We start from the raw sequence: 11958 nt of genomic DNA on the forward strand, positions 1-11958 counted from the left end.
AGAGCTCTCTGCAGTTGGCATAGAGCAGGGGTGGCCAACCTCAACCTGAGAAGGAGCCAGAATTTACCAATGTACGTTGCCAAAGAGCCACAGTAATAGGTCAGCAGCCCCGCATCAGTTTCACTCCCTGCTCCCAGCGCCTTCCAGCCACCAGCAGCCATGCCGATCAGCGCTTCCCGCTCCCTCCCAATCAGCTGTTTCCTGGCATGCAGGAGGCTGGGGGGCGGGGAGAGTGAGGGCACGGCAAACTCAGGGGAGGGGGCGAGAAGGGATGGAGCGGAGGCAGGACCTGTGGCAGAGCCAGGGGTTGAGCAGTGAGCACCCCCCGGCACGTTGGAAAGTTGGCACCTGTAGCTCCAGCCCCGGAGTCGGTGCCTCTACAAGGAGCTGCATATTAACTTCTGAAGAGCTGCATGTGGGCCACCCCGGCACAGAGCATCCGCACTATCAGCGCTGCAGCAGCATCTGGGACGCTGCTCCACTGTAGTGATTTTGGTGTCGACCATCCTACAGAGTGAGAATTTCATGGGGCTTATCCTCCAAAGTCTTTGGTGCTTCTGAAATTTCCACCCACAGATCAAATAAGAATTTAATAGCTCCTGGCTACTAGCCCATACTTCCTTCTCCAAAACTATGTAATCACCAGTCAAACAGATTTAGGGTTCGTAATTGCACCTTATAGCATGAGTTGGTTTTATTTCAAAGCTTTCTGGAAAGATTCTCTAATTTTTTTTTTTTGGTAGAAAATTACAATCATTTGCAAACAATTGTCCCCTCCTCCCTTAAAAACAAAATTAAAAAACCCACAACCAGAGTTACCCTCTCCAGAAACAAATAAAGAAAGAAAGAAAGAAAGAGAGCGGAATCCGTCTGTAATAACTGAGCAAGAGAGAGGGCACGGCTATCGCCTAACAGGTGTATTGCATTGCTTTATATGTGATGCCTGAATGAACTCCAGCTTCAATCAAAAGTCCCATTGCAATTGCATATAGATGTATAAGGGAGGCAGTGTAGCTTAGTGGATAGAGCACTAGCCTTGGATGCTGGTTCTATTCCTGGTTCTGCCACTGCCCTGTTGTGTGATCTTAGGCAAGTAACTTCGCCTACCTGCCCCCCCACAAGTGTCTCAGTTTTCCCATCTGTAAAACAGGGATAATGATATCCTCCTCTTTTGTATAGCACTTTGAGATCATCTGATGAACGGTGCTAGATTGTTATTTATTCATAATTATTTACATTTAAATATAAAATATCCTAGCCATAGCTCCTGGCACCCTGGCAATGAGGTGGAACCGCAGCCTGCACATGTGAATAACCACGTAGTAGCATGACAGCCTTTGCTCACAGTAAAAGTAAATTAGCTCCATCAGCTGGTAATTTCAAGCAGAAAACAAAACCCCTCCCATTCTTGGAGCACTGCCTAAAAGCCCAAGCAAACAGATGGATTTTGCAACTGGCCCTAAAGGTTAACAGATTTGGGCTACTTTGCCTTTTTAACCTATGATCTCAGAACATTTTACAAGCTTCAGTTAATTACGCTTTATAACTCATCCAGGAGGTAGGTAAGCATTATCTTCATTTTACAGGCTGGGAAAGCGAAGGACAAGAGAGGTGAAGAGATTTGCCCAAGGCCCACAGAATGAGACGTTGGAATGAAACCATAGAGTCCTGGTTCCCAGGCCCATCTACTCACCAGATGTCTTGATGTCCATTCCTGCCTTTTGATCTGTAAGTCACTTTCTCGTAGTATGCCATCAGTCAATAATGAGGCCTACTGCTCCTGTGCTGGTGCCTTACCCTTCGAGAGGCATGAGGGACCCTTCCTTGTTGAACCCCAGCTATTTCTTAGCCAAGACTCCTTTTCTCAAAAGAAATCTCTTATTTCAGAAGGTCCATGCAAAAAGTGCGCAGTCTGCAGCATCAGGAATACCTTCCATTGTGCTTACCAACGTAAGGACCAGCAGTTACACTTCAAGAGTACACAGTCAGTCAGCCTTCCTCTAGCTGCCGCTTAACGCTCCAACACAAGCCTTATCTACGTTAGCGATTTTTCATCAGTGCAAACCCCCTCTGACATCTGTCGACTGTCTACACTAGGGGTTCCTGCTGGTGCAGCTGTATTAGTGACATTACACACGTGTAAAATCCGTATAGCTAAGCCTGGGGGTCTGATTTTCAAATGTGCTGAGCATTGGCAGTGCCACTGGACTCCAGTTAGAAATGTAAGTGCCCGGCACGTCTGAAAACCAGGGTAACTGGTATTCGCTCATGCCGAAGCACGTTGTGCAGCCTCGGGTACGGTTTGTGCTTCTCTAAAGCTGGAACTTTTCATTGCCTCTTTTAATGGCTCCACTAACGCTCCACATGTTCTCCAACCCTCAGATCATTTTGCTGGCTCTTCACTGCACCTGTGTCAATCCGTTTTAAACTGTGGTCACCAGAACTCTATGCAGTATTAGTATGAGTCTCACCAGTGCCATATACAGGGTAAAATCCAAGTGCTGCGCTGACTCCCTCGTCCCCTGTTTATACAGCCCAGGATTGCATTAGCCCTTTTTGCTTTGAGGCATAAGATTGCTGAGGAAGAGGGGAGATGTTACCCGGAGAGCGAGTGTCTCCCCACGGCATCAGCTGATGTTGAGGATGCTGGAACGTCTGCTTCCCCGCGCTATGAATGCTCTACACAAAGAGGGCTACAAGTCCCAGAAGGCACCTGTACTTTCTCCAGGGACTCCTTTTACCTGTGCAACCCCGGCTTTGGCGCCGATCAGCTTACCAGTCCAGATGGACGGGGGAGCGATAAGGTTGCATCAGCCAGAGATGCTTTCACAGCCTGCTCAGGCCCAGCCTGCTCGGGTCTGTCTGTCTGCTTTGCAGAGCACACAACGCACGTCTGGCAGAGCTGAGGAAGGACTGTGTCTCCTTGGCTGCGGCATCCTAACCAGCTGGCTGATGGTCTGAGCAAAGGGTGGCTGGACAGGCTTGGTCTGTTATAAGGAAGTGGGACTGAGAGCTGCAGATTTGGAAACTCCTTGCGGGGGTGGGGGAAAGGCCCCAGGCAGGACGGGAGAACTAGCATGGGCTGACTCTAGGGGCATCAAGCACCCAAGTGACAGAGGAGCTACTTTGTATCTTCCCTGAGCCATGGTCTCTTTAAGATCCCGTTTGCTTCCCCGTGGTCGTGTGCCAGCATGGCAGATGCTGATGTGCAGCCTGCTAGAGATGCTGTGGAAGGAGTGGTCGCCGAGCCCAATGCCCCACCCTGAGGAAAGCAGGAAGTGGTGGCATGGAAGGATTTGGATACTGGAAGATGGGTGGGGCTGTACAGCAGAGGAGAGGGGACCAGACGAGTAGCAGAGGATGCCCTGGGGCAGGCGCTGCTGAACTGCATTCAAAGTGCCTGCCCTCTCCAGAATGGGCCAGTGAAGGAGGAGCCAGAAGCACAATCGGGTCTCCACCAGGTGTTGGTGCTGCTCCTCGGGCTCTCTAGGAGTTGCCGATTTAGCGAGGTCACAGAGAAAGGCTCCCAGATGCTGCAGACTGCCCAAGTAAGGGTCCAGGTAGGCAGGCAGGGTCCAGTGGAGCTGCAGTACTGGATTGGATACCACCTTCTAGGCCATGGGGAAGAATGCCAAACAGGCAGCTGAGTCAGTGTCATACACACCACTCACAAAGGGCACCAGGGCTAAGCGGCCCATGAACAAAGATTCCCATTCCTAGTAGACTTGTCCATATCCCACCCCCAAACCCATCCCCATGGTTGGCCCTGTCCTGTCAGCCTCAGCAAGGAGGCCAGCGACTGTGTCGACATGGAGAATAAACCACCCTGCCACCCCTCATCCAGAGGAAGCCAGGGTCTTGAGCTTGCCCTTGTTGTCATTGTTTTTCCCTTTTTGTGAGTGCCCACCTGGTGCTGTACACCAGAGGGCAAAGCTGACGGACAGCCAGGTGAATGGCACACAGCATGCATGTAAAGGGCTCAGGGCAGTAGCAGCTAAAGATTGTGACCTAGTAGCCTGAATACAGGACTGGGACTCATGAGGTCTTGCATCTTAATCCCAACTCTAGCAGTGACTTGCAGCCCTTTGCCTTAGTGTCTCCCTCTGTAGCATGGGGTAATGATGCCGTAGACAAGGGGTCGTGTGGGGATGAATGAGTCAATGCTTTAGTGATAGAAGAGGCCCAGTAGTGCTGCCCTGCCGGTCACCATCCTGAGCACCAAAATGTGCAGCCTGCATGTTAGAGGCTGCTGGTCTCTGTTACTGGGTAGCAAGGGAGGTTCGATCGGGCCTTTGCCAAGCTTGTCAGCATTGCTGTAAAGCAAAGAGCAAACCGAGTGAGTCAGGCAAAGCTGCTGACAGCCCAGAGCAGCTGGTAAATGGGAGGAAGCAACACAAACAGCCCAGGAAAAGTGCTGAGGTTGCAGGTGACCGATTTTATGCCTCTAATTGGCTGTGGATGGATCACCAGAGGCTAAGGAGCGGTGGGGGTGTCTGGTGCCACTCCTTATTGCTGAGTTTATTGCTCACATGTGCTACAGACCGGCCTTGCTCAATCTGTCCTGCCTCTCTGCTAATCGGGAGGGGGGTGGTTTGTGTTTTGACTCTTGTGTAATAAGCTCTTCTCTGTAGGCAATTGCATGCATGCAGCCTGTCTTTTCAGGACTGTTGTAGGCTCTGAGCAACTGTCTCAAGCAAGGCTAGGTCTCTCGTGGCGTTTGCCTCAACGCTTTCTGATTAGATATTTTTTTCTCAAATATTTTGTGTTGTCTGCAAGTGTCTCTGCTGAATTAAATCACCAGTGTTGACCTTTGTTTCCTGTCCCAAACAGTTGCATAATCTTTTTGTACGTTGTTCAACAGCTGGTGCGTTCTGCCCCAGAGGCGGTTGCATTCACTGCTAGGTGAAGTGAATTCTGGAAATCAAGAACGTGTTTCAGTATTCATTAGGATAAAAGATGCTTTGTGAATGGGATATGTTATTAAGTGATGGATCCATTGAACCAGTGAATCAGGCAAAGATACCTGGGTTCTTTTCCTGGGCTGACCATTGACCTATTCTGTCTTTGTGGGCAAGTCACTTCCCCCTCTCTGTGCCTCAGTTTCCCTTCCCATCCTTTGCCTATCTTGTCTAATTAGATTGTAAGCTCTTCAGGGGAGAGACTCAGTATAGCACATAGCACAGTGGAGGTCAGGTCTTGGAAGAGGGCTGCTTGCACTATTGCTAACAATGAATGACAGTTTCACTTCTGTGGGGTTGAGTTTTGTAAATGCTTATGTATCAGGCAAACAAATCAGTTTCACTCTGGAATGGGGAAGCCTTTCCTGGATTTCAGGGCGCGTGGAAATGGCCCGTGTCCTGCCACTTGTCAGTGCATATTATTTCTAGGGCTGTCAATTAATTGCGATTAATCGCACTTATAACAATAGAATACCAGTTGAAAATTATTAAATAATTTTGGATGTTTTTCTGCATTTTCAATATTGATCTCAATTACAACACAGAATACAAAGTGCACAGTGCTCACTTTATATTATTATTTTTGATTACAAATATTTGCACTGTAAAAATGATAAACAAAAGAAATTGTATTTTTCAGTTAATCTCACACAGGTACTGAAGTGCAATCTCTTTATCCTGAAAGTGTAACTTACAAATGCAGATTTTTTTTGGTTACATAACTGCACTCGAAAACAAAACAGTGTAAAACTTTAGAGCCTACAAGTCCACTCAGTCCCACTTCTTATTCTGCCAATCACTAAGACAAACAAATTTGTTTACATTGATGGGAGATAGTGCTCCCTGCTTCTTATTTACAATGTCACCTGGAAGTGAAAACAGGCGTTTGCATGGCACTTTTGTAGCCAGCGTTGCAAGGTATTTACATGCCAGATATGCTAAACGTTTGTGTGCCCCTTCATGCTTCAGCCACCATTCCAGAGGACATGCTTCCATGATGATTATGCTCGTTAAAAAAATAATGTGTCAATTAAATTTGTGACTGTACTTGTTGGGGGGGATAATTGTATGTCTCCTGCTCTGTTTTACCCGCATTCTGCATATATTTCATGTTATATCAGTCTCGGATGATGACCCAGCCCATGTTTGTTTTAAGAACACTTTTTCACAGCAGATTTGACAAAATGCAAAGAAGGTACCGATGTGAGATTTCTAAAAATAGCTACAGCACTCGACCCAAGGTTTAAGAATCTGAGAGAGATGAGGCGTGGAGCATGCTTTTAGAAGTTTGAAAAGAGCAACACTCTGATGCGGAAACTACAGAATCCAAACCACCAAAAAAGAAAATCAACCTTCTGCTGGTAGCATCTGACTCAGATGATAAAAACGAACATGCGTCAGTCCGCACTGCTTTGGATCGTTGTCGGGCAGAACCCATCATCAGCATGGAAGCATGTCCTCTGGAATGGTGGTTGAAGCATGAAGGGACATATGAATCTTTAGCGCATCTGGCACGTAAATATCTTGCAACACCGGCTACAACAGTGCCATGCGAACACCTCTTCTCACTTTCAAGTGACATTGTAAACAAGAAGCAGGCAGCATTATCTCCTGCAAATTGTAACCAACCTTGTTTGTCTGAGCGATTGGCTGACCAAGAAGTAGGACTGAGTGGACTTGTAGGCTCTAAAGTTTTACATTTGTTTTATTTTTGAATGCAGTTTTTTGTACATAATTCTACATTTGTAAGTTCAACTTTCATGATAAAGAGATTGCACTACAGTACTTGTATGAGGTGAATTGAAAAATAATTTTTTTTGTTTTTTACAGTGCAAATATTTGTAATCAAAAATACAAAGTGAGCACTGTACACTTCGTGTTCTGTATTGTAATAGATTTGAAAATGTAGAAAAACATCCAAAAATATTTAAAATAAATGGGATTCTATTGTTGTTCAACAGTGGGATTAACAGCGATTAATTTTTTTAGTCGCTTGACAGCCCTAATTATTTCGCACTGTCATTCTGTGACCCAGTAAGGCACAGCCTGAGCTGGCAGCTGAGCCAATCCCCTGAAGTCAACCACAAGGCCCCTGTGTCCCCAGGAACCTTGGAGTTGCAGCACAGACCATCCTCCCCATGACATTTGCCTCCCTGGGCACTGCACCCACAGTGAGAACATTTATGCCCTCCCCTCGCCCCCTTGATGAGAGAGCTGGGCCCGCTCTGTCCCTCTGCAGCCAAAAATCCCTTCACCCACCACGGAAGTGCAACCAGCTCTGGGGTGAAAAGCTGCAGCCAGAGCACAGGAAAATGGGCAGGGTAAAATTCTGGCTAAAAACCCCAGGGGAAACCTCCCTGCTCTGATCAGAAACCTCCCAGGATCTCTATTGTCCGGATGGGGTGGGATGGGACTTGGATTTGAAGAAAGCACCTGGAAAATCACACGCACGCAGTGAACTCCACATGACTCCACTTATCAGCCTTTGCCAGATGAAAGGCTGAGTCGAACCCTCGGCGGCATCGTTTGAACCCGTGGTTCCAGCGAGTCTAGATGGCTCATACCTGATGCTCAGGGAATAGCCACCCCACTGGCCTGTTAGCTAATGACCCTTGGCTCTGTAAAGCAGTGGAAAACGTACCACACATCAAAAATTCTCTTCCCCTGAAAGGGTGGCTTAGCGAACGGTCGTTAATTATTACTCCTATTGTATTACACTTCCCACATATCTACACTCTGTGCCTGGACTGCCTTGGCAACTGGGAGCACAGGAGAGCCAATGACAGAACTGGCAAGAGCCTGTTGGATCCTTCAGTGTATACATACAAACCTCTCTCTCTCTCTGTCGGACACAAAGTGATGGTCAATGCTGAGCAGACTGCCTAGCGCTATGTAGTGAGACGTGGGACAGAACTGCACAGGGGTGCTCTGGAAGGCAGGTGCAGAGGTCGGTCCCATGCTGTCTGGCAAGGAGAGCAGGACACAGAGCATTGCTGAGTCAGGTTCTGAGTGCGAGGCACTACCACTCCTTGACCCACTGATGGGAGGCAAGGCGGCTGTCTGCCCCAGCAGCCTGAGAGGTCAATCAACCAAAGCAGGGAGGTTGAGAAGCCCCTTGTAGGGATCTCAGGCTGCCTCTGTTGCCTCCTGGCTGGATTTTTGTGCCTGTCCCAACAGAAGCCCTGGTGGGGGAACGAAACAAGAACCTGTGTCATTATCACCTGGAAAGCATTTGCAGGCAATCTCGTCTGGCCTCCCACAAACCAACGCCTGCTCTCCTGAACACACTGGGCAATTCCTCACCCAAGCATGGAGCCCTGTATCAGGTGGAGGCTTGGGGATGGAATGAACCTGCAGGATCTGCCCTGCTTCTCCTGCTAAATTTGCTACTGGCGTGGGGGCAGGGAGTTGGACAAAAGAAGGAGCTTGATAGCATGGCACCTGCCCAGTGGTTGGGAGGAGCCCATGCAGGATGATGATTCTGAATTATAATTTGTATGCACACATAACAAAAATGGTCCCTGCCCCCAAACTGCTTACAGCCTAACAGGTGGCTGCAATAAATGAGCAAGGATGGTAGAAGGTAACAGTGATAGGATTATGATCAGCTGGAGGGCTGCAGCTGAAAGTGCACATGCAAGTTAGAAGCAGCTTCTGGGACTTGCCTGTGCACTTGGTCCTAAAGCCAATAAGGGATGGATAAAGAAGGGGGCAGGAATAGACAAGGAGCCAGAGATCAATCTTATAGGGGCCAAAGAGATGCCTGAGCGATTGGGAGGAAAGAAACCTTTTCAAACGGGATGCAGTGTTCTAGGCAGCTGCAGTTGCAGAGGAGAAGGCTCTCGAACCAAGATGATCAGCGTATGAAACGTTGGAGGTGTGGTGTGGGAAGGATTGGGCAGAGAGCAGGCAGGCTTCAGGCCCTCAGAGGGAGCACAGAGTACAGTGAGACCAAGAGCCTGATTCTGATCTTCCATTCTGTTTACACTGTGCTTTCAGTGGAGTTACTCCTGATTTACACCAGTGTAAGTGAGAGCAGAGTTAGGCTCAAGGCCGACAGGTAAAATTAGAGCAAATCCATGGTTTGTGGCCTTGGATAACAGCAGCCTTTGTGTTTGCAGGTGGGCATGGCAATGTATCTCTTCTTGATCTTCAGGTGCTATGCAGGTCTGTGCGTTTCCAGGTACAGGTGAAAGCCAGCAGCAATTGGCCTATCTCCTCCCACCTCTGCACATAGTGTGCTTCTAGGGGCCTCAGGCTTGAAATACCCAGACTCCCTGGAACCAGAGGTTCAAATCTCAACTGGGTCAAATCAGCCTGATCATGCTTGTGTGGCAGGTGGCTTCTTTTGTGTGTGTGAGTGTGTGGTGATGGGGGTGTTTGCAGTAAATTGTTAAAATGCAATGTCTTGTCTTGTCTGCTCTATGAGGATGTTAATGATCCTGGGGCTCTTTCCATAGAAGGAGGGGGTTTTACCAGGTGCCAGAACATCCCCTCATGCTGCTGTTAGCTAGCGGGGCTTGTGTGCTTTGGGACCCTGCCCAAGGAAGTAGCACATCATGGCAACATGCTGCCCTCCTATAGCACCTTCCACCAGAGGCTCTCTGCTTTGCAAGCATTCATGAATGAGGCTTCACAGGCCACCCTGCTCTGTGTGGCAAAGGGTTACCACTCCCATTTCACAGATGAGGAAGCTGAGTCACAGACAGGCAAGTGACTTGCACAAGGCCACACAGCAAGTCAGTAGCAGAGTCAGGAATGGAACCCAAGAGTCCTGTCCTCTAGCTACTAGACCACACATCCTCCCTCTTGGGCTTGTTGGTAGCTGGGCTGGGAAGTTACTGAGGGTGGGCATATTGGGAAGAGAGGGTTAGGGGGTCTGCTCTGCTTGCTAGGGGAGACAATGTGACACAGGGGCACAGTCCCAGACAAGCATGTTAGTAGGCTGCTTGGGGGAGAGAGAGGGCTTTAGGAGCCAATCAAAGGGGAGACCTGCCCTTTTCCCCCCTTGGTAACAGCTCCTGGGGCCCAGGAGGCTGTGCTGGGATAATAATGGAGATGCATGCTCTCATTAACCAGGCTAAAAGAAGAAGCAGCTCAGGGAGCAGGCTGCATCCCAACCTGCTGCTGCTTGGGGCTTTGTCCAAGTCACCGGGTACACAAGAGTCCCTAGTGCTTGGTCCCAATGCTAATTGCCTCAGCGTCCCCCCAAAGCCCAGCTGCTGCTCAAGGCATCTGTCACTCCTGGGCTCCTGACAAACAGCCGAACTGGTCACACAAGCCATGCAAGCCTCCTCCTCTGACCCTGCGCTGGGGTTAATGAACCTGGGAGAAGCTGCTCCATCCCTTTGCTTTTGCTGCACATGCATACAGCCTTGTAGCGTGGTGGAGGGGGTGAATTGCTGTGAGCTGGTGGTAAGGCTCCAAGGGGAAAGAACTGTTTTGGAGCCGGTGGTGCCCCCTCCTCTCACGCACCAATGCTGTCCAGGCTTAGCAAGGGCTGGCTAGGAAACAGTCCAGGAGAGCTGCAGGGGTACAGGATCTGTAGAGCACAGTGTGTTGAGATGGTTCTGATCTCCCTTGCGCCAACGTCGCCCTGCTGACTCCTGACCTACCCTGGTATGAGGGAAGCCGATTTCCTGCCTTGCCAGCTCACGTCGCCATTCAGCCTGTGAAAAGTGAGTGTGCAACAGCACCATTGGTGTGAATAAGTGATGAACTTTACACCCTCTCTGTCCAGGTGTAAATGACGAGACAGGATATGAAGGAGGGGAGAAGCAGTTTCTGAATGTGCAATTTGCTCATGGATCGATGCTTTGCCTCTGCTGGGTGCATTGCTGCCTGGAGAAATGGGGGCTGCATTGTGGAGTTTGCCTTTGAATTTCAGGCTCGAATCAAATTTTGCCAAGGCTTGGGCTGTTCAGATTTTTTGGTTCTGATTTGGGACTGAGAGATGAGTCCAAACTGAGAGATCTGAAGCTCTGGTTCTGGTATGGAACCATTATAAGGAGAGGCCCAGCCTTCCCCAGAGTCCAGGAGGATTTGGGTCTGGGGCTTGGACTTGGCTTCATCTCAAGTCACGTGCAATTGAAAAAGGCAAGTTAAAAAGGCTCTGGCCCCACTGTTTGGCCTCTCCAGAATTTTAAACCCTAGAGTAACATGGGAGGAGTTGGACCTGATGGATTTACAAGAGAGAGAAGTATCTGGCCTCCCTGACTGCACTGCTCAAATGGCTAAGGATGCTAAACCTTGCTACCATGATCTGAGCTGCAGTGTGCACAGGTCTGAAGGGAATGGAAGGCAAACTGGGGTCTCTTTGCACAGAAAGGTGGTTAGAGAGCACAGAACATTGTCAAGCCAGAGTTTTGCAGTAAAGCTGCAATTGCAAAACGCTGCTAAAAATAACACTAGTTGTGTGGGGGGCTTTATCAGCCAGAGGGAAAAAATCAGTTTGACTGTATAAGCTGCAACTGCAAGCTTCCTCTTTTCCCTTTGTTGTGCTCCTTGCAGGCACTGGCTGAGCGGCCTGCAGTCTCAGCCAACCACGCTCTGCTGTTCCTTCTTGAGCTGCCTATCCATTGGCTGTCCTTGGAAGTACCATTAGCCAAGGTGCAAAGACATATTTTCACCTAACTGGCAGGCGTTTTGGATTGGAGCAGGAGGAGGCTGTTGCCAGGCAAATACAGACCTGTTTGCGCAGCTCCTTCTGTTTTCTGGACTTTGCCATGTGTGGCTCTTTCTTGGCACTATTGTCTGGGGCTCTTTCTTTTGTAGAAATTTGGTGTTTGTTATTCAAATCAACGGGGGTGGAAATCAATAGGGGCTGCACCAGGGTAGCTGAGAGCAGAATTTGGCACTGCGCTTTCTGTTTGATTGTTCGATGAAATGACGGACCGAGTTCATCTCCGGCGTAGCTCCATTAATAATGCTGCCAGTTGTTTGGCCTTGTGTGTTGCTTATCAAAATCTGTACCCTAATGTAGGGATGATAAGCCATGTCT

General features: G+C 48.9%; 1 long non-coding RNA gene across 2 annotated transcripts; it reads left to right on the top strand.

The window, feature by feature from the left end:
* Positions 1-330: 330 nt before the first annotated feature.
* Positions 331-4812, top strand: LOC119563981. 2 transcript variants are annotated; one of them, XR_006286507.1, is made up of 2 exons: positions 331-1728; positions 1888-4812. It is a non-coding gene; the product is annotated as an uncharacterized LOC119563981 (long non-coding RNA). The 2 variants fall into 2 exon arrangements; XR_005222806.2 differs by having other exon boundaries at positions 2383-4812.
* Positions 4813-11958: the final 7146 nt, after the last annotated feature.

Source organism: Chelonia mydas, chromosome 19 (genome assembly GCF_015237465.2).
Source record: "Chelonia mydas isolate rCheMyd1 chromosome 19, rCheMyd1.pri.v2, whole genome shotgun sequence".
Classification (NCBI taxonomy): domain Eukaryota; kingdom Metazoa; phylum Chordata; order Testudines; family Cheloniidae; genus Chelonia; species Chelonia mydas.